The sequence below is a fragment of the Ambystoma mexicanum genome, chromosome 5q (genome assembly GCF_040938575.1).
Source record: "Ambystoma mexicanum isolate Mex_15411 chromosome 5q, UKY_AmexF1_1, whole genome shotgun sequence".
NCBI lineage: Eukaryota > Metazoa > Chordata > Amphibia > Caudata > Ambystomatidae > Ambystoma > Ambystoma mexicanum.
Window position 1 is genome coordinate 492,684,621 of NC_090933.1, and position 27,677 is coordinate 492,712,297.

Sequence of the window (27,677 nt, forward strand, 5' to 3'; positions counted from 1 at the left end):
TTGTTAACGTGTAATCTCCTTATTTTTTACTTTTAGGGTTCACTCGATTCTTTACTTTGTCATTTCCCCTCAAAATAATGCAGTCCTAGTGGGGCTGTGTCAAAAAAAGGGGCCTATACTAAGAAACCTATTGCCAAACCTTACAACTAATACAAAAAGGGTGTGGGATGGTTTTCAAGAAAAGAAAGAAGTGTTCACAAATAATAGGTCAGGATGCGGTAGCTTGGGTCTCCCTCCCCCACCTTCTGAGCATGGTGCAAAGTGGGATCTTGGAGCACAGCACAGTTATCGAGATTTCCCGAGCAGGAGTCGACAGTTCCGCTTTCAACTTCTCAGAAGCCTCTACAGCTAAGTATCTTTTCAACAAAAGTTTCTTGCCTTTGAGGGTCAGTAAAATAACAAACACAAAGTTCTTTTTCACGTTTTCTTTGGGTGATGGATTCACCACTGGGTCCCCCTCTTCTGGGTGTTGACCCTTCACAAATCGTGGTCCATAAATCAATAACAGTTCCTTTTCTTAATGGACTTTGGGTGATGGCTTCACCCCTGGATCTCCCTCGTTCGGGCTCGGACCCCTATTGACTGTTGGCCTGGTGGCTGCAAAGGCACCCGCGAGTAGAACTCCTAGTATGGCGGTATGGTAGCAATGGTGCCGGTAGCGATACCGGCACTGTTGTTGCCTTACCGCCATACTTGTAATGAGGCCCAAGGTCTTTTCATCAGTTCACTGTGAATCTCCCATTCTGGGGTTCACTTGATCAAGGTGATATGATATGATATTACCTGATGTTGCCTGTGTCCCCTACCCTCTTCTGGCCTCTCTGTGATGTTACTTGTGTCCCCGACCACACCCCTGGATCCTCCATGATACTGTTTGTGTCGCCCACCCCCCCTGGCCCCTCTGTGATGTTGCCTGTGTCCCCCATCCCGCTCTGGCCCTTCCGTGATGTTGCCTGTGTCACCATCCCCTCTGGCCCCTCTGTGATGTTGCTTGTGCCCCCCACCCCTCCCTCTGGTCCCCTGTGATGTTGCTTTGTGCCCCCCTTTTCCCCTCTGATCCCCCAAACCCCTTTTCATTGCTGGAGTTGTCTTGATTCACTAAGGGTTCACCATCAATGACTTTTGCCAATGCTTGGATTGATTTTTGGAAACATTGATCCTTGGGGCTTCACCCCCTCAACTCTCATGCTGGACCTTCCTGGGATCCCCCACTCAGGTTGGTCCTGATTCATGCTTTGCCCATTGTTTTCGCGAACCCTTGCCTTAATTTTTCTGTTCCCTTGCAACATTATGTGCCTCTTTGACCTCTGCAACTGTTTTCCCTCTCCCCTCTGCTTCTCTGCTCTGTTTCTTTCTCTGTTCTCTTATCCTCTGCCTTCTCTCCTTCTCTCTCTCTCTCTCCCCTCCCTCCTCTTACTTTTGTATGCACTTACTCTATCTGAACGGTCCCTGGACCTAGTATGATAGTAACTTTGTCTCTCCCCCTCATTACTTTTTATTCCCCCCACCCCCTCCAACACTATCTGAAATGTCATCAGGTCTAGTACGATAGTCGCTTGTTCTGTTCCTCTCCCCCTTCTCCTCCCCTCTCTCTCACCTTGTGTAATTCTCCGACTCTACCAGAAATGTTGTCAGGCCTAATACGGTAGTCGCCAGTCTGTTTTCCATTTCCTTCCTGTGTCCTAGCACTTGCACTATCTGAAATTTCGTTAGGCTGAGTATGATAGTTATTTTCACGTTCTTGTTGTTCATGGCCTGTAAGAATGTTTTGTATTTTCCCTCGTTCTCTCCCTTGTCGTGAAGCGCTTTGAAACCCCTTGTGTATAGGCGCTATATAAATAAACCATCATATCATATCATATTAAAAAAATGGTTTCACTGAGCACTTGTATAATCCTACCCAATAATATTATGGTTGGATATATTGCAAACAATGTTGTCTGCACTGCAAAATTATTGCGTACATGCAGATTCATGTCATTTTCTTAAACTTCCCATGCAATCACTGGGAGGCTTTAAACATGTTTTGCTTGCAAAGATTTGTGCGTATGCAAATATCCCAGTGAGTGTTTTTCTGCTGCAATCCCTCACTTATTACAGAGCACTTCCAACTGGTATTGAAGGTTAGCACAGGAGCTGTGAAGGGCCTGCAGGGATGGACACAAGAGAACACTCCTTGTGGGTGAAGAACAAATTTGCAACTTTCCAAAGGTAAGATGTTTTAGCAGCACGGCACGGTGAAGGAAATGTGTTGGTTGTTTGCTGAAGGACAGGAAACTCTAGGACGCTGCACCTTCTGTTTCTTTCTGTGCTCACTAGCTGAGGGCTTTTCAACATAATCACGTGTTCTGTGATTAGTGCCCTTAGCATCCCCATGCATCTTGTTTAACTAATAACAGTGAATTGCAGAAGAGGGGTCACAAAGTACAGAAGAAGGAAATCAAACTATTGTACCTCTGTGAATGCTACTCTTAGCATAAAAGACAAATGAATGTGCATTTCTTCCAGAGGTTCCATGAGAAGCTTGTTGAATTTGTATGTAGGGTGTAGTGAGGAAGGGATGGCAAACCCATAGGCTCTATTTTGTGCCCTGTCCTTTCACTTCCTATGTCAGGGTTGCAAGTAGGGCTCTGATGAGATTTTACTCCCTACATGGAAGCAAATGATTTTTCAGGGAGTCAAATAATTTGCTTTGCCAATCGGGATACTTTATGCCTATCAAAAGATGTTCTTTTCCTTAATAATTCCTCTTGAAATCAGGCAGTAATATTTGCAGAGTTCCTTCCTATGCCACTTCTCTGCTGGCCACTGCTTTGAAAATATCAATGGAGCATAGTGGGTTTAAAAAGGGTGATATATGAATATGTTTATTGTTTACCATTTTTGTTGGGCACAGTTTCCTGTTTTTAGGGAGTACAATGGCTAGCGTTATGCCTCTTAGCTGCAAGACTGGGTTTGAGTAAGTGTTGTCACAGCTCCGTACACAGGACAATGTAGCGTGGAAGGTAAGTGGTGGCACAGGAATTATTCTCATATTCTGTGGTTCAGTTATTCTGATGCAATTTTCATCCTTACACAAATGATGTTCTCCTGGCCTTTGAATGACTTCATTATAGTGGAGATTCTTTTTAGTTGGCATTATTCCATCTGCAATTATTGTATCCTGTCTGAATTATTTGCCAGTCACATCTGTAATGATGAGTGATTTATTTTGTTGTTGTAATACATAGGTTTTTTCCAAGGGAATAAAACACTTAATGCAGGGATCAAAATGTCAAGTTGCAAGTTACTACCCTTTATTCACTAGTGGGAGTCTATTGTTCTTATACTGTATTTTTGGCTGTTCCATGAGGCATACCCCCCTGTGTTTGCAAGCTACTAGCCAGCCATAAAAAGTAACTTGCCACCTTAATTCTACACATACACACAGCACACCATTTTTTATTCACCAAGAGTCAGATGGAACTAGCCAGGGATTGTGGGGAGTGTACATTTTGCGCCCTTCTTAATGCATTGTCTCAGAAGGAGTAACTTTGCTAGGTACTGTGGCAGATCCTTAAGTCTTAGACTTGTTGACTCTTTATAATCACATATAAAATAAAACATTTTTAGACTATCTTTGGAAAAAGTTATGCAAATTACACTGTTTACACTGATTTGTAAATAGTTTCAGTAGCTGGAAAGGAGAAACTGCCTTACAAACGCTTTTGGATTGATAGCTCACTAACTATGAATGCTCACAAAGTGTCTTACCTCATTAGTCAGTTGTGCACATGGAAAATAATGAGCGCACAAAGGCCAGCCATTTCCGCACATAGAGTAAAATAATTTGAGGGAACATTGGGACAAGGTCAGAGTCATACCAGGAGTTGCACTTGGCTTTGGGCTTCAAGCGGAACCTCATGACAGGGGCAAGAACATCAAGAGCATCAGAGATAGAAGAGTGGAGCATGGAACGGGCTGTGCCAGGATGTGAGTCAGCCAGAGGAGGGGCAGGGTGAGAGAAACTGGCGGCGAAAGCCTCAAATGTCACATGCTTCATGGGTCGGATGACCGAGAAGGTAGATGGCAGTGCTGGAGTTGGCTTGGCCTGAGGCGTAGAGTGGGAGAGGTGGGAGGAAAGGAGAAAGTGATCACTCCAGGAGAGAGATGTGGTGAGAGGGATAGAGAAGAGAAGGGGAGGTCTGAGGAGTTCAGAACATCCAGAGTGTGCCCTGCAGAGTGAGTCGGGCCAGAAGGGTGAATAGAAAGAGAGAGTCGCAGCAGCCACGAAAGAGTCCAGCCATCAGGGAGGACAGTGTTAAAGCTTGTGACAGAGCTGGCCATGAACCATGTCTCGGTGAGACCGAGGACATCGAGATCAAGTTCTTCCAGGAGGCTGCAGATATCAGAGGAGTGTTTGACAGCTTAGCGAGAGTTGAGAGTGGCAATATGGAGAAGGTTGCCAACCTTGAAAGACTTCCGGGAAGGGGTACGCCCTGCAGTGGTGTAGAAGGAGCCCGAGGGGAGGCAGACGAGGAAGGAGTAGAGGGCAAGGTAGCCAAGGAGGAGTCAGAGGCGGGAGGCAAGGAAGCCGAAGAAGGGAGAGAACGGACAGCAGGAGAAGAAAGGAAATTGATGAGGCGTGGGAAGCATCATCAAAGAGGAGAAGGTTGGCCTGAGGGCCTTGGACCAAGATGGTGCCATTCAGGTAAACATTAATGATGACCTTAGAGGAGTGGAAGGGGGCCAGGAGGGCCTCCCACCGGGTGTCACTGTTAATGGTAGAAGAAGAGAAAGGAGAGAGCACAGAGACCATATGAAGAGTACATAGGTCTGGCGAGGGAGCGACAAAGAGGATGTAGGTGACGGTCTGTCTGGAGGAAGCACTGGTATAGAGGTCAGCGATAGGGAGGCCTGGGTTGGAGACCAGGATATCCTTTTTGAACTTCTTCCTACCAGACTTAGTGAGGAGAGCAGGATAGTCTATAGAGAAGCAGTTTGAAAGGATAGGAGAAACAGAGAGCACCATAGAGTATGTGGGGGAAGAGGAGAGAGGAAAAGGGGTGGAGGGGAAAGAATGGAGTAATATAACAGTAACACTGAAATATACTTCCACAAAATACACTCTCTTAATATCTTCAAATCAGTGAGTACCCTTTTGGGATGGCCCACAGACACAACATACACCCTCAGGTGACTTCAATAGCTAGGGTGCTGGGGACATTAATATATCACTGTTGTATTTAGAATCATTTAGTGAGTCAAGGGAAAAGGTTATAATAACATACAAGAGACCACAAATATTCTTAAGCAGGCAAATACTTTCAGGTCCCCTAATAAGAGTCATTCAGTGGAACAGGCTAAGCCAAAGTCGCTACAAAGTGCATTTGGGTCTCCTAGGAGACTAAGCACAGGGAGTTTCAGGCCCCTCCCTCACTTCCTGCCCATCCCAGACATCCTGGAGCCAGAGGCTGGCTTCACTTATGAATCCCGCCAAAGGCAAAGCAAACAAAGGGACCAAACCTGGTTTGGCATGCAGAGTAAATCTCAAGAAGGACCTTTACACAAAGAAATGGTGAAAAAAGAAGACCGGGCCATTTTGACAAAAAGGGAACCCTTGGATGCTTTACTGCAGCTGCGAATCAAGCCCACGGTAAATGCACAACACAGTAGTTAAAAGTAAACCACTGCCACCAGCCATTCAGTGAGGAAAGGGTAACATAAAATTGTTACATGAGAAGCTAGGCAAAGGGGATACTAGCTAACCCCTCCAGCACCCTATTGTAAGATAGTGGCCCTCATTACGACCCTTGCGGAAAGCGACTGACCGGACCGCCACAGCGTAAATAGCGTTTCCGCCATAGCACGAAGGAGCAAAGTGCGGCCCATTCCGACCCATCGAGCACGAGCACCACGGCATGGCGGAAGTGCAAAGTCCGCGATGGCGGAAATGACCCCAAAACGGCCCACACCGCCGCCGTACGGCGCCCCAGGTGCAATACTGCCACCCCTCTTAGCGGTCACCGCAGTGTGCGCCTACCGGAAAGTACGGTGGCCTGAAATATACGGAAACGGAAGTCAAAACACGGGGCCGGAACGGGAAACATCCCGGCGTACACCCATAAATACACTAAAACCACACAACCACTAAAAACACTACCCTGAGACACACCCCACCCCGTCAACCACCCTAGCGAAACCAAGAAAAATGGGAAAAGTAGCGAAGAAAGCGTGCGACCGCAAGCGGCAGGTCCACTTCTCCCGCGAGGAACTCACCGTGCTAACAGAGACCCTCCAGGAGAATGCTGCCGTCGTCTTCAGCACGCAAATGACCAGGACGGCACTTGCAAACAAGAAGGCCATATGGGCTCTGGTGGCACAGCGTGTAAGTGCGGTGGGGACCGCACCCCGCACCCCACAGCAATGCCGCAAGCGATGGGACGACCTGCGGATACGCGTCCGCAGCATACTCTCTGCCAACCGCAACATTGCCACAGCCACCGGGGGAGGTCCTGATTCACCCATCAAGTTGACCCCCTGGGAAGAAATCTGTGCCTCCACCATCGGAATGGAGAGCATTGAGGGAGTCGGAGGGATGGAGAAAGGAGTGCAGACATCCGAAGATTCAGGTAGGTGGGCCAGATATAACAAGCCACACAGTCCATCCATGTGAAGCACCATGCGTCCACATAGTGCAACAGAAACACATGTCCAGGAGAACGTCCACACACATCGGCCTGATAGCGCACGTTAAAACCCACAATACATACATAAATAATTAAAAACCCCTAATACACGCACTACACGTGCAGCAGGCACACCCAAACTGCAGGCTGCCAAACAACTGCACCCTCACTCCACACACAAATCATAGCACCTCCAAGGCCCCGACCCAAATCACCCTCAGGTACCACCCCAAAGCATGTGATACAATGCCATTCCAATTCCCACAGACCCATCAATAACCCTCGCCCTCCTTTACTCCACCACAGGGTCCGATCCAAACGACGAGCCACAGGACACCCCTACCAGCACACCTGCAAAGAGGGCCAAGACCAACGGCCAGAGACCCTCCACCTCAGCTGCACGCATCAAGACACGGCAGCAGCACAAATCAGGTGGCAGCACAGAGGAGGGAACATCAACAGGCACCCCAGCAGCCAGCATGGCCACAACACCACCACCACAGGTCCCCCCAATGGATGCCACAGAAGGCACTGCCTCTGGTGGCAGCAGCACCATAGGTGACACCCCATTGATGGCAGCATGCTCGGACACAGAAGACGGGGATGTCGAGGTCAGATCCATCCATGACCTGTCCCAATCCCCCTGTCTGTCCCATCCCGTACAACATGAGGATACCACGCAGGTGCAGCCACAAGACGACGACTGGCCATCCCCCACAAGCCCTGTGGCAAGGCAACTTGAGGACAACAGCCCCTCTGTGACACCCCCGCAAATGGGCATGGCCCAGCAGAGGCAACAGTCCCTCGACAAGTTAATCGTCCAACAGCAGCAAATGGCCACACTCCTCAAGGACCATGCCGATGAATGTGGGGGCACCAAGGCAGACATAGAAACATCAACAGAGACACTTAGGGCAGAAATGGAGAGAGGTACAGAGACGCTAAGGGCACAAATTGAGAGTAGCACCGAGAGCCTGAGAGTCCAAATGGAGAGAAGCACCGAGAGCCTGAGGGGGGAACTGCATGCGACGTCCAAAGACGTATGTGCCGAACTTGCCGCAGTGCGCCGTGTGCTCACTGAGCTCTCGCAAACCCTTAGGGACATGCATGGACGTGAGCAGGCAGACACATCATCCGTTGCAAGTTCCGTCCCGGGCAGCCCCCAACGTAGATCAGGGAGGAACCTGCGCTCCACAGGCAGGGGTGCCCCTGATACCCGCAGAGGGGGCTTGCAATAGCGACAGGCCACTGACAATGAGCATCTTTGGACACTGGTGTTCGGGTGGGAGGTAGGAGGGTGGAGGGGGTGTGTTGGGCTCACTTGGGTGGCGGGTCGATAGGGTGTTCAACATGATATCACATATGCCATAAAAAGTGCACGATCACCCAATGAGATGTGTGGACATTGATCTTTGTGTACTAGGCCATCATAGGCGTACAGTCCATATTGTGCATGTCCCAGACACACGCAGTGCCACGAGTCCCGTGTCCATGTATCAGCCACCAGGCGTGAGTGCTAGAAGCATACATCAATGAGATGCTGACGGATGTCACGGCCCTCCGGTGCCTCGCAGACTCCTTGAGGTGCTGCCACATCCCCACCCTCATCATGACCATCATCCGGTGCTTGCAGTTCAGCGTCAGGGGGCATGGGCACATTTCTACGTACGCACATGTTGTGGAGCATGACACATGCCATGACCATCTTTGCAACCTTCTCATGGCGGTACAGGAGTGCCCCGCCAGACCTGCTGAGGCAGCGGAAACGAGTCTTCAGTAGGCCGAATGCCTGTTCTATGACTACACGGGTACGTGAGTGGGCATGGTTGTAGTCCTCCTCATGCTGGTCCCGTGGGTTCCGGACTGGTGTGAGGAGCCATCTCTTCAGTGGATATCCAGCATCACCTGTATGTGGACGATAAACGTAGGATGTGGAATGCCATTGATACGTACGCACACCCCCCCCCTTCCTGCCAGTACATTGCCAAATCACATACCCCACATCATCATGCATGCAATGAGACTCACCGAGTAGCCAGGATCTGTTCCCTGCGTGTCGCTCCATGTAGCGTGGTATGGTAGAGTTCCTCAAGACCATGGAATCATGGGTTGATCCAGGGAATCGGGCACAACAATGCGTAATGATCCTGTTGGAGTCACACACCATTTGTACATTCAGGGAATGAAATTGTTTTCGGTTGCGGTACTGGGCCTCCATGGCATGTGGGACGACCAATTCAACATGGGTGCAGTCGATGGCACCAATGCAACCCGGTATGCCGGCAAGTGCATGGAATCCCACTTTTGTGTTGGTTATTTCCTGCTCCGAGCGTGGTAGAGAGATGTAGTCGTCTGCGTGCTGCAGGAGGGCATCGAGCACTTGGAATAGTGTGCGTGAGAACAGTGGCTGAGAAATGCCATGCAACTGTCCGACTGTGTGCTGGTAGGTGCCAGTGGCCAGGAAGTGGAGTACAGACACCACCTTCAGTAGGGGTGGGATGGCGGTTGGGCTCTCTATCATGCTGACTAGGTCAGCCTGTGTCATGTCCACAATGGCGGCTATGGTGTCCCGGTCCAGACGGTAGAGGGTGTGGATCTGCTCATCAGTGAGGTTGAACGGATGTGCTCGGAGGCGTGGGATTGCGGGCTGCCTGCGTGGTGGTAGTGGCTGTGCTGCTGGGCCTTGCTGGCCCTGCCTTGGCCTCCTCCTCCTCCTGCGTCTCCTCCGTGCGGCTGGTTGTAGTTGTTGTTCGTCTTCTTCTTGGAGTCGGAGCACTTGCAGTGCTATCAGGTCCCCCAGGGCCAACATCGCGAGTCCTGCCGGTAGCATTTCGCTGTGGTTGTGGGAGGAGACTGGCTGTGCAATTTATGTGTTTCCAGCCTGTATGGCCTCCACCTGTGGTGATTGATTCCACCTGTGCAAACTGCTCTCCCCTTTGGCCGAGCATGTCCCGCGCACAACGCTGCAAATCGGGTAATTCTATCTTGCTATTGCATTCATGTATTTGTACCCGATGTCCGTGTAAGATTGGTTGATATGTTCATTCTGCTGTGGTCCCATTGTTTCCCATACTGTCTGTGCAGTCGCGAACAGACTTGTGAAGGGTCAGTGGAACGTAGTGCTCGAGTAACGGTGGGCCCTCATGCATCACTGTACTGAGTTGCAACGAAGGGCGTGGCTTCCCATTCGTGGGTGAAGGCAGTTGCCATTTTCACGCACAGCTGCACTCGATGGAATAATTAGTGATTTCAAACGGCCACAGATGCCTTCTCGACGTGATGTTGCAAATGAGGAATTCGAAGGGCGGCGCTTTCGGTTTCCGGCTAGCGGCGAGGAGATGCCCACAGGTCTGTCTGCAAATATAACGTTCTATTGTTCTATGTCCTTGAGACAGGGCCCATGGCGAGGGAGCAATGATTGATATGAATAGTTTGGGATACGTGGGCGATGAGGCCGGGCATTCCCAAATACATGTTACTTCACAACACTGGATTTACGGGCTGGGGCACTGTGGATTTAGCAGGCTGCATTAGGCACAGACTCAATGGATGTTTCTAATGTCATGTGAGTAATTATTCAGGCGTTTTGATTCCGGGATGAGGGTATGATGAATGGATGCATGGTCAGGTGATTTGATGCAGAGTTTGCCTTGTACAGGGCTTCTTGGGGTCTATCCGGCTCCCCTACGCTATGTGATGCAGGCCTGCCATAGTGGGCCCATCGTCTATCTGGCCTTGTTGAGCCCTCCCTGTCTCGACGCGCACTCAGCCACTTGTGTCCATGCACGTTAACATTCCCATCTGATGGATTCTGTTATGGCAGACGCATGCACAGGTACACTCGTTCGTGATGGTGTTTACACCTAGGTATAGATGGTTATGATTCGCAAGTGGCTTTGGGGTGGTGATGATCCTTTGGAGTGGGCTAGCATGCATATGGGTGTGGATTTCGTGTGCTCATTGCAGTGAGTTGTTCGTATGTAGTTCTGATGGCCATTCTGTTCTTGTCCTTTTCTTTTGGTTGACAGGTATCTCCTACCCTTTTGCCACTGCCATCTGTATGCCACTCCTGCTGATGGATTTTACTCCCGACACCTGCTGCTTCGTGTTAATCGGTGGAGCAGCATTACGATCTTATGGGACGATCGCCAGTGGCCCACATGCCCTTACGCAGTACTGGTGGCTCGGAGCAACATTTCGGCCTTTCAGCTGGACTAGTGCCTCCACATTGGGACGGCCCTGCGGTTGTGTGCGCTTCCATGTAGCCTTTTCGTACGTGGTTGTGGCTCTGTGTACCATGATGGGACAGGGCGTCACACAAGTGGTGGCTGGTCATGTCTTGCGCATGCAGCCCACAATGGTGAAATGTGTTTTGGAGTTCGTGGCCTGATGGCTGTATGGGCTTGGTGATTTAGTTGTGCATTAAATTTCTGATCTGATTTGGCCCGTGTAGCGTTTTTCTTTGCAAGTGATGTGGCATGTGCCTATTTGTGGGGCGATGTATTGTGAGGAGATCTGCATTGGGTTCCTGCTTCGGGGTTGAGTTGCGTGGTACTGTACTGGGCGCGTTTGCCTACTGAGCCCGTGAGGTCAGGGATGGGGGCTGCCAATGTGCCAGTTTGAATGTTGTCATGCTCAGGGGCGGGGGATTGGGTTTTGTGTAACAGATGGCGGTCAGCCAGGTGGACTGGTGGAATGATGTGTTTTCGGAATGTTGCTGGGCACAGGTGCCTGTGTTTGCGTGCGTTTCTTGGTGGGGGACTGTGGTCATGTCCATTGGGATGGCTTCTGTATTCGTGCCATCTGTGCCCTGCAGCTCCCATTGGCACCTCTTGTGTTGCTTTTGTTCGTTGGCATGCATGGGTGCTTTGTACTTTTCAATGGTTGCATTGTGACTTCTTTGCACGTACAGGGAATTGTACTTTGTGGCAGGAAGCGGTGTACAGGCACTCAGTGGGGCCGTTTACGGTTGATTCGCGATGCCGTACTTCTCGCCATGGCGGAATGGTCCATTCCGCCATGCCTGATGGCGTTAGGTACATGTCCGCTAGGGTCGGAATTGGCGTACCGTTGCATCATGGTGGTGTTTGCGGTTTGGCATGGCGCGCGCGCGCTTAGTGCAGTTAGCGTTGGCGTTCACTACGGTGTCGCTAATGGCTTCGTACTTTGCGGTGGCGGGTCATAGTCGCACCGAGCGCTATTCGATGGCGGTATTGCTTTTCCGCCATCGTTTTCCCCTTTCCGCCAGGGTCGTAATGAGGGCCAGTGTGTGCTGGGTCTAGAAATGTACATATGTAAGTAAAGTCACTTTCACTTTACTGCTCTGGGAAACAGTAGTTTATCCCAGAGAAGGTATTTAAACCTTTGGGACGTCTGGAAGACTTCCCTGTGCCACTGCACTGAAGGTGCTGTGTGACACAATGTAAAAGATGATGCCTATGGAGTTGTCAGGCTCCATAACCAAAAGAAAAACAAAGTTCAGAAATCATATTAAAATACATGAGAGAGTGGGAAAAAATGGTCTCACTCTCTCCAGGGTAAAAAAATCAAGTCCTCAAAATCCAGCAAAGTTGCTGGGGGTCTCTAAGGTGGGGGGAATTAGCACATTTCTGAGCATTCTCCCTAACAGTTCAGTAAGCAAATCAGGTTACCTGGGCATCAGGAACAGAGCAGTCATTAAAAAGATAACTTAGAGGAGGGTGGAGCACAGCAGAAGACAGAACAATATACAAAAGAACAAAGCAATTGACAAATGTAAACCTAGAAGAAGGAAGAATGCAGGAGAACACAAAGCAATACAATGCAAAACAGGGCAGTCAATGAGGAAGAGCAATGGCTCACTCACCCCTGGGTCCCCCTCTTCTGGGCAAGACCCCTCTCAATTTCCAGCCTCCCTTCTGCGGGTTCCCCATGACTTTTCTCGTCAGGAATATTAATGTCTTTTTAAACAGTTCCAGTGGACATCCCTCGGCGGGTTCACCTTTGTTAACACACTGTTTCTTGGGACTTCAGACTTTGCCCCCTCTTCGTTAGCATCCCTCTTCCGGATTCACTCTTGCCAACTTCACATTCACCTAGCTTTAAATGAATTGTGGGATTCACTTACCTTGCTTTCTCACAAGGTGGGATTCACTTTCCTTGCTTTCTTTATAGTTCTTAGGTAAAAGGCTTTTGACTGTACAGGGATTTTGCTTCACCTCCTGTATGACCACTTTGACCTATCTTGGTGGCTCTCCTACGGCCTTGTGGTATATGTAGTTTCACTCAGATGGGGATCGATCAGAGTCTCTCCAGTTAGCACCCATGTGGTGCCAGTTCCCTCTGCAGCTGGTCTCCCCTTAACACTTTTACAGCTCTTTGAACTTAGTTCATTTAGCCACTTTGCGAATTTCATTCACCACAGACCCGCTCTTATCGGTTCTCCCCTAGACTCACCGGCTGTGATGAAAAGCTTGGCCTTTCTCGTATCTGGAGTCAAGGCCGGTAGGAGGAGTTTCCCTCGCTCCCGCTTATCAGCATCAATACGCTGTGTGTACCGTTGACATCTGCTGCAACACACTTGGGCTATTGTCCTCAGTCTTACGATTCCCTCTGTGGAGGTTTCGCGGGTCTGCATCGAAAAGGGCAAGGCCGCATCTCTCCTTGTTAGCCTCTCGATATTCGCCGCCTTTCTCCTCCTCTTGAACTGCCGGGTCTTGATAGCTGTCTCGTCATCTGGTCTGCCTTGCTCGTACTGTGCTCTCTTGCTCTCCCTTTTATCCCAGTGGGCAAGGGAAAGGGCCGTCAGGTGTGTGTGATTCTGATCAATTGCCTGTCTTTGCCTGACCCTTGCATTGGGACATCCCAGGTGAACGGCTCTGGTGTTAGTCTGTTCTCTTGTGTGTTGTGCAAAAGTGTTTGTGTTGGAAAATGGGGGGGGCATGGTTTTGAATGTCCTACATAGTAGGATGGGAAAAGGTGTTGAAAGAAAGGGGATACCGTGTAGCACCCTTTGGTGCCCCACTCCCACTCCCCAAGGACCCCCCCCCATCCAGGTGATCCTCCCTCACTGGTCCACCCCCAGGAACTGGATCCAATAGTGATAGCTGTGTCCTGGCCACCTGGATGACAGATCCCTGGTGTTTAACCAGGGAGGCACCCCCAGGTTTCTCACATGAGGTAGGGGGTAGGATATCCTGCGGATGTCGACGTCTGCTCCTCTACATCCCCCCCTCTGGTCAAGTCCTCGACCCCCTCCTCAAAGTTTTCCTGCTTCTTTAAATCTTCTCTTGAAGAAAGGTTTCTTTGTCATCCATATATTCGTCACCCGCCTCAGGGTGCCAGCATTTTTCCTATGTATGTCCACACTCCAGGTCATGTAATTGCATTCTCCACTTGGAGTACAGAAGACCCAACATCCCACATAATTCTTATGATCTTTTGGATATAAGAATTTTGTTCCTTCAGGTGCCACAATACTTGCTTTTCTGTGGTCTCTAATGGTACTTTCAGTCTGCGCTTTATTTTCTGTTTCATTCCTCACATCAATCATGACCTTCATTCCCACTGCTTTCTTTGCTGTTTTCTGGCATTGTCCAATTATTATCCTTATAACACAGAATCCGAAACTCATCATCACCAATATTGCTCCAAGGAACTTAAATATATTTGCTATCCAGTCAGGAATGCATGCAAACAGGAATGAGAACCAATCATCTTCTCCAATAGCCTCTGTCTCCTCCTCCATTTTCGTGTACAATTCTGTCAACATGGTTATAGCATCCATCAGAGTCCCGTTCTCACCGTCATGAGATGGTATGAATGTACAGCAAGAAGGCTCGATCTTGGCGCAAACACCTCTTTCCATTGCTGTAATCATGTCAAGGACATAGCTGTTCTGCATGGTCATTAACCTTATGGCCCTCAACTCTTCCTTTATGGCGTTAAATCCTTTTATAGTGGCATTGATTGTATGTAACTGCTCCGATCTGGTAATCTGCAGTGGTTTGGCATTTACTGCTGCTTGGAGTCCAGGCATTAAGATAGATGTCATTATCATAGCAGTCTTGCTGAACAACTTGTGCTCATCAGGAATGTCTTCATGAGCCTTTATTTATTTCAATGAGAAATAATTCTCTATTTTCATCTGCTGGAGTGCAAGTGACCTGCTTTTTATCAAGTGCTCATCCACTTTTGGAAATCCCTCGATATTCAGGTCGCTCTGGGGAATCACCAACGCTGGAACATGAATGAGTACAATGGAACACACTCCTCCACAGTTCCTGGGCAACTTCATACATGCTCTGGATCCACAGGCCCAATATCGATCCATTAGGACAGCAGCCCCTCTCCTCATTCCTGGGAACTCAATTATGTTCTTGCACCCTTTATTCTCACCAATTCAGACTTTACCTGTGCTTCTAAAGCACATTGTCGCATTAGTCAATGGGATTACAGCCATTGGTCCTGCTTCATCATCCACCCATGTCAGCTGTTTGGAGTTCTTGGCCCGTGGCTTTATGCACTCATCATTCACTTTCTGCACCTTTTGCACTTGTTCCTTCCTTAGTAGGTGAGCTGCACAGGACATCATCCCATCTTCCCATCATTTGGTTGTAATCACCTGTCTATAGATTAACAGCTGTGAACGCTCCCAGCATCAAGACATTGCAGTCTTTTCCCTTTTGTCAGAGCAATTCATCCTCTTCATTTCTTCAATTATTACTTTGTCTTGACCCATGGAAGGATACATGAGAATCTTGTCTGTCCATCTAGGGTCTTTTTCCATTTGCGTTGCCTTGATATAATCATCCTGGTATGGAAATGTCTGTCTTGATTACCATGAGAGGGTTGCCCAGCTCCCTTGGAACTGTCCTCTGGTAGTACATGCTGCTAGATGGCTGAGGCACTTCACATCATGTGCTGGCATCTCTTGAAATGATTGTATTTACTGTACTCATGGCATATGAGATGAGAGACCAGACATAGCAGCTCTGATCTGATGCTCTATTCCCCACCTTTTCCATGTGTTGGTACCACATATTACTCCCCAGGGGAGCCGAATTATCCAGCTGTTTATCCCATGGTTATCTTCTTCTGCATCCCTCTTATATCGTCTGACATGCCCAAATAGGTCAAAGAAATTATCTTCATTTGTACTTATACTGGGAAAAATAACATGTGTTGTGTTTTCAATTGAACCATCAGCATGATGAATACTTCAAAATGTAAGATAAAAAAGAAAAAGAGAATGCACATGCATATGTATATCAGGCATAAGAGTCTAGAAAAACATGTTGTGTGCCATACCATTTCTTGTTGAATTCCTAGTCTTCCTGCAACTGCATTTTCTTCTTCCTGAATTATTTTTAATACATTTACTCAAATCACATTTGTAGTTGCACAATCTGCTCAATTATTGCAATCAAATGCCTTCTTATAACTGGGCCGTTCTTCGGATCGTGAAGAAAAGTGAGAATATTAACATCTCTCCTAACGAGGGTAGGATATGACTGGAGTATAAACACAAAAACTGCAACCACAAACCTATGTGTGTCAGTATCGACTGGTGTCATGTGTTATTCTTAAAATAGATATGCTGCCAAAAATGAATCTGGGTATTGAGCTCTATTCCAATTTCTAAAAAGGAATTGGCACTTGGGCATAGTGTTGATATGGTTTTACGTTTTTCAAAGAATCTCTTAAAAGTACATTTAAGCTCTGGAATTCTCTGCAAGTCCATGCACCTCCTGCTAATTTTTAAGGAGTATCAAATTAATTCCAGTCCAAAAGAAATGTTTTTAATCACGCATTTGCTTTATCGTCCTTCTTCTTGGTCATCGATCGAGTCTGCACACGCGGCAATTCTTCTTCCTCCCTTGCTTCCCAGTCTTCTTCCCCCCTTGCTTCCCAGTGAGCCAAATGTAACCAAGCTCTTCTTCTAGACACTCTAAGTGCAGTAGGGGAAACTTCCTCTACTTAGAATGGTCTATTAAATCTTGGCTCGTGCCTCCTTCATGTGAAATTTTTAATAATCACTTGATCTCCAACATACAGCTTTGGTGGTGGTAATAATTCCTCAGATCAGTTACTGGGCTATCCTCTTCCATGTCCCTCAACCCCTCCCTCTGACCCTTGACTTGATCTGAAATGAAAGAAACACTGGTAGTCATAGAACACTGAGATCGTCCCAACTCGGCAAAATTGCAACAGCCCCACACAAACTCAAAAGCGGCCTAGGCAGAGCCTTTCCGACTCTTCCTGCCAGTCCCTGAAACAACCTTCTGGCCCATCTCAGACTGGAAACCAACTATACCCGCTTTTGCAAAATGGTAAAAACCCACCTCTTCAAATAAACCGCCACTCATTCTACTCCCAGTCAGAGTAATCTTATGTGATTGTCCCGTCCTATCTGTCCTATCACCATTTGTCTGTCTTTCGTGTTCTTGTCTCTGCACCCCGAGGCTCGCAAGCTACCGGCGCAATATAAATATGAAATAAATAAATAAATAAATAAATACATGTCAAATAATTGTGTATCTCATCACCTAGAGTCTGCGCTACACTCTGGGCATCACTTCTGACTCTAGATGGGGGCCAAAGGGGCATCCTCATGCGGAGCCTTGTTACTATTTCAAGGGGCATAAGATGATGATCTGAACCTGGCTGATTTTGAAAGACATACAAGGCTAGGGGTGGGCAATATAGCCATCCCCTTTTCAAAGTTAATCTGGTCTTTGCTCTTCTTTCCTTTAAGAGGCTGTTGAGTCTCTCACATATCCTGTTTGCTTGTAGGTGATAAGCAGAAGGGAACATATGCTTTATGATCAATAAAAGACCCCATTTGTTCAAATAGCTCATTGACAAAGTGTGGCCCATTATCGGACATTAATACTTTGCACACACCCCATCTCGGGAATACCTCACACACTAGGAACTTTGCTACACAGGTGGCATCAGGATGAGTACAAGGACCAGCTTCGATCCATCAAAAAAAGGGACACACCACCACTAATAGATAACTATATCTGTTACATGTCTGCAGCATATCGACATATAAACAGAGAGAAAAAGAGCCAATGTAATCAATAGGCAAATACTGAAATGGGCCATTTGGAGAGGGTAGTACTCCTCGGATTGTTCTTAGTTTATGCCCAGCTGTGAACCTCTGACAATTGATGCAATTCACAATGAACTGTGCAACGTGTTCCAATAGTTTGGGAACAAGCAAGCCTTCTGCAAAGGTGGCAGCAAGACTTTCTCAGGTTATATGCGCTGGGTAATGCAGCTGCTCAAGTGCGACTTTCAGTAACGCTGCTAGCATCACTGGCTTTCCAGTGCTTTCCTGTCTCAATTGTGCTTCCGTGAGAGATAAAGCCCACCACCTACATCTCCATAGCTCTTGCTCTTCTTGCAGAGCTCTACCCTGTATCTCTATCAGTTGCATAATTGACAGCATATTAAATCCCTCTTGTACTAGCATGCTACTATTTAATACTTCTTTAACATTTTCAGTTTCGAAACTCGGAATCTCAGAAGAATACACAACCTGTTTGGCTTCTAAGTCTGTGGCTTTGTTTCTGCAAGAGATGAAGTATGTTTGTTTAGTATGTGCTGTGCATTTTACAACCGCTATGGCCACTGGGAGTTGGAGTGCCTCAATGAGCCTGTCCAATAAAGACGCATGTTGCACTTGAGTGACGTCTGCACAGAGTTTACCCCATCTTTTCCAATGTGACAGCCCTCCATGTGTGGTTGATGTCACATAGGCAGAGTCACTCGCCACTACCTCAAATTCACAATTTAATCTGTGTCTTACAACTGCAAATCCTGATTGCCTTTCCCCACTTGTCTGATCAATTTTTGACGAACCATCAATAAAGAGAATCTCCCCTCCCACTAAAGCATTTTCTTTCACGCAAGGTATATCATCATAAAAGTCAACATAATTAGTGCAAATGTGTACATGATAACCCTCTTCTACAGGTTCAGATACAAACGTGGTTGGGTTGACTATTTTACATCTCACAATTTAAATTGTTGGATTAGAAATCATTACTTCATATGCAGATGCTCTTTGTTTTGTTAATTTACTTTTGGATTTCTCTAAAATGGCAAATAAGGTGTGCTCCCCATATATAGCGTCATTGCACAGCCAACCATAATACTTGTGGACTTCTCAATTGCAAATGTGGTAGAAGCCAAAGATTGTTTGCATGGAAAGTATCCTCTCATAACTGGATCTAAAATCCCACTGTGATACACAAAAGGTTTACACCATAGTGTTGTTCTTTGTGTGAGTACTGCTGTCATTACTGATCCATTGGTTTGTGAATACAAATACAATTCTTCACTATAATTGGGGATTCCCAAAACTGGAGCTGTACAAATTGATCTTTTTAATTCCTCAAATCCTTCCTCCATTTCTTCTGTCAATTCTATCCTTTCCCTACCAACTTGTGCTTTCTTAACTGCTTGCAAAAGTGGCTTTATGTATGTGCTGTAGTTGAACACCCAGGCCCTTCAATAATTGCATAAACCCAGAAACTGCTGCATTTGCCTCACTGTATTTGGCGTTGGTGTTTACATGATTGACGAAGCTCTCTAAGGTGTCACTTACTTTCCTTTATGCGAAATTAACTGGCCTATGTACAACACCTCTTCCTGGCAGTATTGTAATTTTTCCTTATCTTCCTTGTATCCCTTGTCTGCCAGTACAGTCATTAACTGAACAGAGTCTTGCCTACATTCATCCTGTATTTTGCCACAAATTAATATGTCATCTATGTACTGAATTATTGCATTTTTGAGCTCCATGTTACCTAAATCCATTTGTAGGACCATATTAAAAATCAACAGGGACTCACAGTACCCCTGAGGCAAAGGAGTATGTTTTAGTCTCTTTTGTCTGAACGTAAAGGAGTCTTTGTGCAACGGGATCGAGAAACATTTATTTTTCAAATCGATCGCTGTGAAATACTTAGCTTCAACTGGGATGCTACACAATATTGTCGCAGGATTCGGAACTAATGGAAACTCTGCTTCTACAATCTGATTAAGAGGTTGCAAGTCCTGGATTAATCTCCATGACCATCCTTTTGATTTTTTAATCAGATACACCGCAGTATTGCACAGGGACTCCAATGGCACTAGGATTCCCTGTTTCATCAACGCAGACATAGTCTCAAATATGCCTTCATCAGCTTCTCGAGACATGGAGTACTGTTTTGCTCGGGGTAAAATTTCTCCTGCCTTGAGTTTTATTTTAACTTCCCCTATTCCCTTCAATAGGCCATCATCATATGGGCCCATAGTCCAAAGGACACTTGGCACTTTATCTATGTCTTCCTAAAAAACGCAGGTCTTTGCCGCATTAGTGCCATTCACTGTGGGATTTCCCTTTTCTCAAGCTTGATCCAATATGTGATGCTTATAAAAAACACTAGCTCATCATCTATACATTCATCTCTGAACATATCTTCATCTGTTATATCAGTCAATCTGTATCCCTCTTCAAGAGCTATCACTGTTCTCCATGAGCTGCCTTCGTCATCTACACCTTCAAGCATTGCTATTTCCCCTCGTACTATGTCTGGTTCAAATTCTATGGAAACAATCTGCCCTTCTTTCTCATCCATATGTACTTGGGGTCTAAATAACAATTAATCAGGTATCCTCACAATTTTCCCTACTAATCCAGGTGTTAATAAAATGCTCACTCTATACATGAAGACCTCCGGATATGCCGGGACTCCTCATAGAGCCACGTGTCCTGTAAATGCCAGTATAAACTCTCATATGTTTAAATAGTGTATTCCTGGAATGGAGCACACTATTCCTCGATCAGTGAATGAAATTGTCATGGTAAGTTGCGTCATCAAATCTCCACCCAAAATGTTGACTGGCGTTTGTCACGAATATAAGAATGTCACATTCCCCTATAGAAACAGGTAATTTATCAGTAAAAGGAACTGCATTTGTAGCTCCAGAGAACCCTTGAGCATTCATGGCAATACCTGACATTGGGTATTTTACCTCCCTTTACAAGAGCGAGTCACTCCAGTGTCTACAAGAAAAGAAAAATATTTTCCTCCTATCATCACATCGAACCTTGGTTCCTCTTGAGGGTCTGGTGTTAATGATAGTACTGAACACATCAAGTCACCCTGTGGGCTGTCCTATTGAGGGTACAAGTTCATCCCTGTCCCCATTAAAGGATTCCCACCTACCAGTGACACCCCCTATCCTAGGTGTTTGTGCTTGCCCTATGTTCACATTCCATTGTGTCTGCGTAGGCGCTTGTTGCGATTGCCCTTGAGATGGGTGCATAGGCACTGGGGCCTAGTGTTGTACCTGTTGTGCTTGCAGCGCCTGTGTCTGATAGGATGTGTGATCCTGGGCACAAGCTCTCGTGTTTGTGTGCTGTATGGCGGTGGATGACCTGTCCCCCTCTTGAATTATGTCATTTTGTAGCATGTTTCCTCTGCTTCTATATACACACGCAATATGCCCTACTATCCCACAATTTCAACATAATGGGGGAGGCCCTCTTGCAAACCCACCATTATATCCTCCCTGAGTGTTCTGACTTCCACCCTGGGCATTTTTAAATACACCTTGGTTGTTCTGAAATCCACCTGGGGTGTTCTGAAATCCGCCTCCTCTTCCTCTAAATCCTCCACCTCTACCTTGTGGCAGAAACCCATACCCACTTTGATCCACTGGGTGTACATTATTCACCTGCAGTACACACGTTGTGTCTTGCATTCCTCCTCCTTCTCCACTTGTCAATACTGCCCCTTCAATAGCAAGTTTTGAAAATGTCTTCTGAACTAACTTTGCTTCCTAAATCTTTCTGTTCTCAGCGTTCTTTTTATTCTACTCTAGTAACAATCGGCAATGGTGCACAATAGTCAACTGTATCTCAGCCCATGGCTTCACTTACATTCCTACTTGTTTTTTCATTAGTCTCTGTACTTTTTCTGGCAATCCCTGACACAAAATATGATAGACTAATGACATAGTTTGATCCGAAGGTTCACGCATCTCAAGCTGTCATCTCTCTTAAATATCCTGAATATAAGCAATAGGGTCTTCATCTTCTTTCATTTCATAATTGCACCAATATCTGATGTATCGGGATACTGTACCCTGAGAGCTCACCAAATGTCTGCCCTGAAATTATTAAATGGTGCTCCATCATGCGCTGTGTTTTGTCCTGTGACACTTACGTTTCCCGCTTGTTTCCAGATGTCGTTAGCTCTCTCTCCAAGAACAGCTACTATTAGACCTTTTATGTCCCCTATGGCCAACGTATTTTCCCCTGTCATTTTCTCTAATTCGTATATCCATTTCCCCTCCCCGGAAGTCAAACTAGGCAACAGGGATCGTCTGCCTCTCCCTTGAGTCCCATACTTGCCGTTCTGCCTCATTTGTTGATATATCTTACCGATCCACTCTCCAATACTTTCTGCATAATATCTTTCCTCTTCTTGTGCTACCTTAGGTATTTTTTAGAGTCATTTCTCTCATTGGGAAAGCTTCTCTTATGGTTTCACATTGCCCGTGTATTTCTTCGATTGGTCTTCTTTGTTCTTTAAGAACAAGACTTGCGTCAAGACCTTGCTGCCTTCTATTCTGTCGTATTCCTTCTTCCACTTCCCTTCATTCTCTCGCATCTCTTCTTGCCCTCTCTTCTTGTTTTCGTGCTTCCCTTCTTCTCGTCTTCGTTCTTCTCTTCTCTGTAATCTTTTTTCCTTCACTCATTGTGCCTCTTCTTCATCTCTCTTTCTTTCTCTCCTATCCCTTGCTTCCTTTTTTTCTTCTGACTGTCATGCTTCCTTTGTTCCTCTGCCCGTTTTTCGTTTTTCTCTTGTTCTTCTCTATATATCTTTTCCTGTCGTTCCCTACTTTTCCTTCCTTGCTCATCCTCCCTCAACCGCTGTTCCCGTTCCCTATCCTTCTTTTCTTGCTTGTCTTTGCCTTCCTTCTGTCTAACCTCCTTGATGCTTTTCCCATCTAACTTGAGTAATATCTGTCCTCCCATCCATTCATTTTGTACAAGAGTTACCTCATCGGCCGTATCCTTTTCTCCCTTCCATCACCTAATTTCTATGTCTATATCTGTTGATATATTCGATCTATCAACTCGTTCCTCTTTATCTCGTATGAATCTACACTCGTCTTCCTTCTTTTTACTCTCTTCTGGACTATCATCGCTACTATAAGCAGGAGGTGCATATGTCAGGTTACTATACCCTGCTGCTGCTTTTAATTCTTTAAAAGGATAAAATCCTGTCTTTTCTGAATCTACATTCTTAGTTTCAGGTGGAGTAAGTGGAGCCAAAGGTTCGATGCCCTACCCTTTATGCTGATTAAGCAACCACTCTTTCTGTGGTGTGTCCTCTTTCTCCTCTTGTTACATTTTCCAAAATTCTAAAACTGCCAGTCTTTTCTCTAATTTCTTTCCTGTGTACGCAGCGTGCACATATGTGGTCATGTGTTGTCATACTGCCTTTGACAATGATACTCCTTGTAGCCATGGCATGTACATTTTATCATCTGTGCCCTTTACCCATTCTGCACTGTACTGTTTGATGTTTGAGCTTGGGCGCATGTCGTAGTAATGTTTTACAAGGTGCATAAGAGGAGTATCCTCCATAATGACAAATCGCAATTAACTGTCGATACTTACCAGATCGTTACCTTGTATTTTATTAATCTCTATTTATCTCAAAGCTTATTGCTCCTCACTTTAATCTCAAAAACAATAAATATAAGCAAGCACCATCAATCGCAGCTCAGTCCTCTATTGTCTCAACAACTTGTCTTCTGACTGGCCCTATCTTCAGACTGGCATCAATCGTTTACTACACTTAACTCAAAACAACTTCAATTCCACATTTCATAATTTGTCACTTTTCAAAACTTCACACATCAACTAATAATCAAAATAATAACACAACACACATTAATAACCTGTGTGATCAACTTCCCTTTTCCCTATAATCATTCATAGTAAGAGGTATTCATTCTTTGCCTCCAATTAAATTACTGCGTACGGAGTTTACGCCGTCTCCTTTCACGGTCCCGACCGTGTGTATCCTCTCTCTTAATAGTCTTGGAATTTGAGACCTCTTCTTCTATCTCCCCTGAAATAGGATTACCAAGACGTTCCTTTATCCACAAAAAATTCCTATTACCCAACTTATTTTCATAAAACATCACAATCCTGCTCCTTTATATTGCTATTTCCCTAAGTCTACTTACATCGTTTAATCGACTTGAGGCCTTCGGCATCGACTCCTCCTCCAATCAGACAACTTTGTCTTCCTTCCGTGGAGCGCCTGTGGAAACCGAGCAGGGATTTCTTCAAAGAGGGACCTACCACAGTTTAGATTTCTCTTGCAAGTTTATTTCTATCAGCCGCTCTCCACAGGAAACTCCACGATCTTCCAGCTAATGGTGGAGGATGCCTGATCATCCAAAATTCTGATGTCAAACAAGTTTAGATTGAAACTATCCTCACAGCTACCAAATGAGCTTATGGCCCTTGGAACGTACAACTGTTACGGGATGGGATTACACCAGAATAAATCTGAGTTCAAATAACCGGACAAACTGAAGAAGATGGCAAATTGCTGTTTTATTAGCAATTATCTAAAACAGGGCGTTTAAAACGAACATCAACGTATGTATGCTCATTCTCTTTCCAAGCGATTATCACATGAAAAACAATTATATACTATCTTCGTGAGTTAGAATGATGTCACACCATGTGGCAATAGTGAAAAACCATTCATGGGATGGGATTGGTTTAGGGACACATCTAGATATACAATCATATAGGAGCTAATTTTGTTATTGGCTGTCTAAAATCAGGTGGACAAGTCATGACTACCTGTTCAAACGTGTCATTTTAAGAAAAATCAGATACACAGTATTTCATTGGTTTGTCATGCTATAAGGTCCTTTGTTGTATGGACTAATACAATTGGTTTGGCATGCTTGTGCCATGTCTGGAACATTTGGTTCAATTAGCAGCATGTAAGCCAAGACCTAGGTGCAAGTAGATAGGACATGAAGCTGCCCTACCACCCAATTAGCCCAACAGTTCTCATTACCCATGCCTTCTGCCATGAAATTCTCTTTGTACTTGGCCTTGCAAAGTGTACTTGTCACCGGAATGCAACGGGAGTGAGGGCACTTGCTTTTGTGTCTGGAACTCCAAGTTCAAGGCCTATTTCCAGCCTCAACTCACTTGACAAGCGACCACGATTCTGTTCATTCTGCAAGCTTTTAAATGTTTTAAATTAATTAAGACTTGGCATCCTTTGTGTTCTTTCTTGCACCTTAAGATGAGAGGATTCACCCTCTGCACACATGTTCCTCTTCAGCGTAGATAGCTGACCTCAATTCCTCAGTTCTTGACTTCAGGCCAGACAGCCTCTCAACGCAGCTCCAACAACTTGCAATTCTACTGTGACACAGCCTTTCACCTTCTCTCATGGTTCTTTATTATTTCATGATACCAATGTCCAGTTTCTGTACAATGGCGGCTCCCCCTGCATTTTATTTACTACTTGTAGCTAGCCTATATGATGACCTGATCTGTCTTGCGTTTCAGCGTCTGTACATTCATTATACTTCTGATTTCTGCAGCACTTGTTAACGTGAAATCTTCTTCTTTTATATTTGTAAGGTTCACTCAGTTCTTTACTTCATCATTTCCCTTCTAGGATCCATACATTGCCTTCATTCAGTATTTCAGGACGTTGGGCACACTTTCTTATGATGTCATCAGTTCATTTTCTTAGCTCTTTCTCATATTCCTTCAGGAATCTCCTTCTGCAGGCCATCAACAACTCGAGGGTACATTCGGTATGGTTGTCTTAATGGGTACCTTCTTCCAAATACTCACTGCGGTATTGGTACAATAGCTGGTGTTAGACAGGGCACGGTCTCATGTCTCCAAAATAGGGGAGGTAGGGGGTAGGATCTCCTGCACATTTTTACATCTGCTCCTCTACAATAAAATCATCATTTCCCCAGAGCTCAATGTGGCAGTTCCATCTGGCTTGGCTATCTATCTTATGCCCTTAGGTGGGAGAAGACAAAAGGCGAGGTTTGGGCTGTTCAGTGAAAAAGAAATAAACATCACCCTTTTGATTTTATTGTACACATGAGTACAAATTAAAAGGGGCAAGCTGGTGGGACTCTTGGTGCCTGAAACCCCATGGGAATCCCTGTCCCAGTCTGACAGTAGGCAGGGAGATGAAGGGAACCTGGGAAAACAACTTGGTGTGAAGTGGGACCCAGAAATTGTTTACCTGACTCAAAGAGGGAGGCAGGGAAAAACTTGGACTCGAGTTACGAACAGATCGAGTCAAGCCTAATAAGAGAAGAGAGCAAAGCTCCAGAGATCCCCGTAATACAAGAGATCCCACTTCCCGGTTAAACAGGAAATTGTAATATACTTAAAACTATGTTGGTTCCAGTTGATGACTTGCAGAATGTTAGAATATATGAAAAGTTATTAGAGATACCCAATAAGGAAAATAACAACTTTTATGACTTTCCACTACCTAGAAAAGTTTCTTATGCTTTAGCGACAGAAAACTGTGAAGTTTCCCTGTCCAACATTTTTCTGACCCCCCCCCCCCTGTGTGGTGATATTTCCACCCCGTCTGAGGAAGATACCCAATCAAGGTGAACAACTCCCTCTCACAATGAGGAGACCCTTGAAGTAAAAGTAGAAGAGGTAGAGACTCCCTTGACAGACGAGAGTGAGGAGGAATTTGATTCCTCATGGCAGGAATTTGGATTCCCTGTCGGATACCAACCAGAGCAGGAGTGTTTTTCTTGTGGGAAATTGGGTAATTCTGCAAAGTGTTGTCCATCTATTATATTGAAGAGTGCCAATTACCCCTCAAAACTGAAATTAGAAGAGAGAGGACATTCAAACACAGAGTTTTCCTATGCCAACATTTGTATACCAATTCTAGTTAAAGTACCATCTCTTTACAGTTTAAAAGAAATGTTGCTGTTGAGAAATCTGATGTTATGCTTTGTACTGGAGAATAGAATAGTTATTGGGTCCCTGTAGCACTACAAGGGAAAATAATCTGAGCTCAGTTAGACACAGGGAGCAGAGGTTTTGCGGTACAAGCTGGCGTTCTTTCATCATGTTGGGAAAGTCTAGGTAAAAAGACTATAGAGTGTGTTCATGGACAGACAGAAGGACACCCCTTATCTAAAATCGAGATTACTAGTCTGAGAAAATCCATATCGGTGTTAGTGGCAGCAATACCTAATCATCACACCCCAATCGTCTTAGTAGTGGAATTCCACACTTTGATGAATCGGTTTTCCGAGTAGCGCCGATAAAAGTTAAGTCATTTAAGAACTTTATCCAACCACCAAAAGAATAAAGATTTTCCATAATAACTTACTAGAAAGCCTTAATTCTATTAAAGACACGGAGGCAAGGATTATGCTTCTCTTCCTTTATTACATTCTATAAGGAAAAGCTCAGCAGCAAGATATTTTGTGCACCTTATATACTGACAAACATAGATATAACGAAGGTGCATCAAACATATAATAAACATGTAATAAACACCATGAAATGAACCCCCCAAAATCCATTAAAGTTCCATAATGATCAAAAAACTCAATTTCCCAAGATGCTCCCTAAAGGTCATGTAGTGTTCCCGGCCATGTTCCATCTGTCCTCCATTGAGAGTGCAGGTATCCCCATAAACAGTCTTGAACAAGAAGTAACTTCCTCTTTCGAGGCTGCAAATTTAGTTGTCTGTGAATAAGTGGAAATACAACTGTGGTCAACCGGAAGAAGAGGCGTCGCGCTGTGGATTAGCCGGTCTTGTCTGTAGACACTGTCAAGAAAAAGACACAGAACTATAATTACTTCATGCGTATGGAAATCCTAGTTCCCTTGCGGGGTGGGAAGGAAAAGATCAGTGCATTAGAATATTATCATGCATGTAATTTCATTTATCAATAGTCTGTTGC

The 27,677-nt window shown here is 45.6% G+C and overlaps 2 long non-coding RNA genes across 2 annotated transcripts in view; one reads left to right on the forward strand and one right to left on the reverse strand.

The window, feature by feature from the left end:
- Positions 1 to 2,104: 2,104 nt before the first annotated feature.
- LOC138497461 (uncharacterized) overlaps positions 2,105 to 27,677 on the forward strand; it is a 155,534-nt gene continuing 129,961 nt past the window's right edge. Inside the window, exon 1 of the long non-coding RNA XR_011278584.1 lies at positions 2,105 to 2,211. This is a non-coding gene — a long non-coding RNA (uncharacterized lncRNA). The remainder of the gene's footprint in view (positions 2,212 to 27,677) is intronic.
- Positions 27,137 to 27,677, reverse strand: part of LOC138497460 (uncharacterized) — a 225,614-nt gene continuing 225,073 nt past the window's right edge. Inside the window, exon 4 of the long non-coding RNA XR_011278583.1 lies at positions 27,137 to 27,541. This is a non-coding gene — a long non-coding RNA (uncharacterized lncRNA). The remainder of the gene's footprint in view (positions 27,542 to 27,677) is intronic.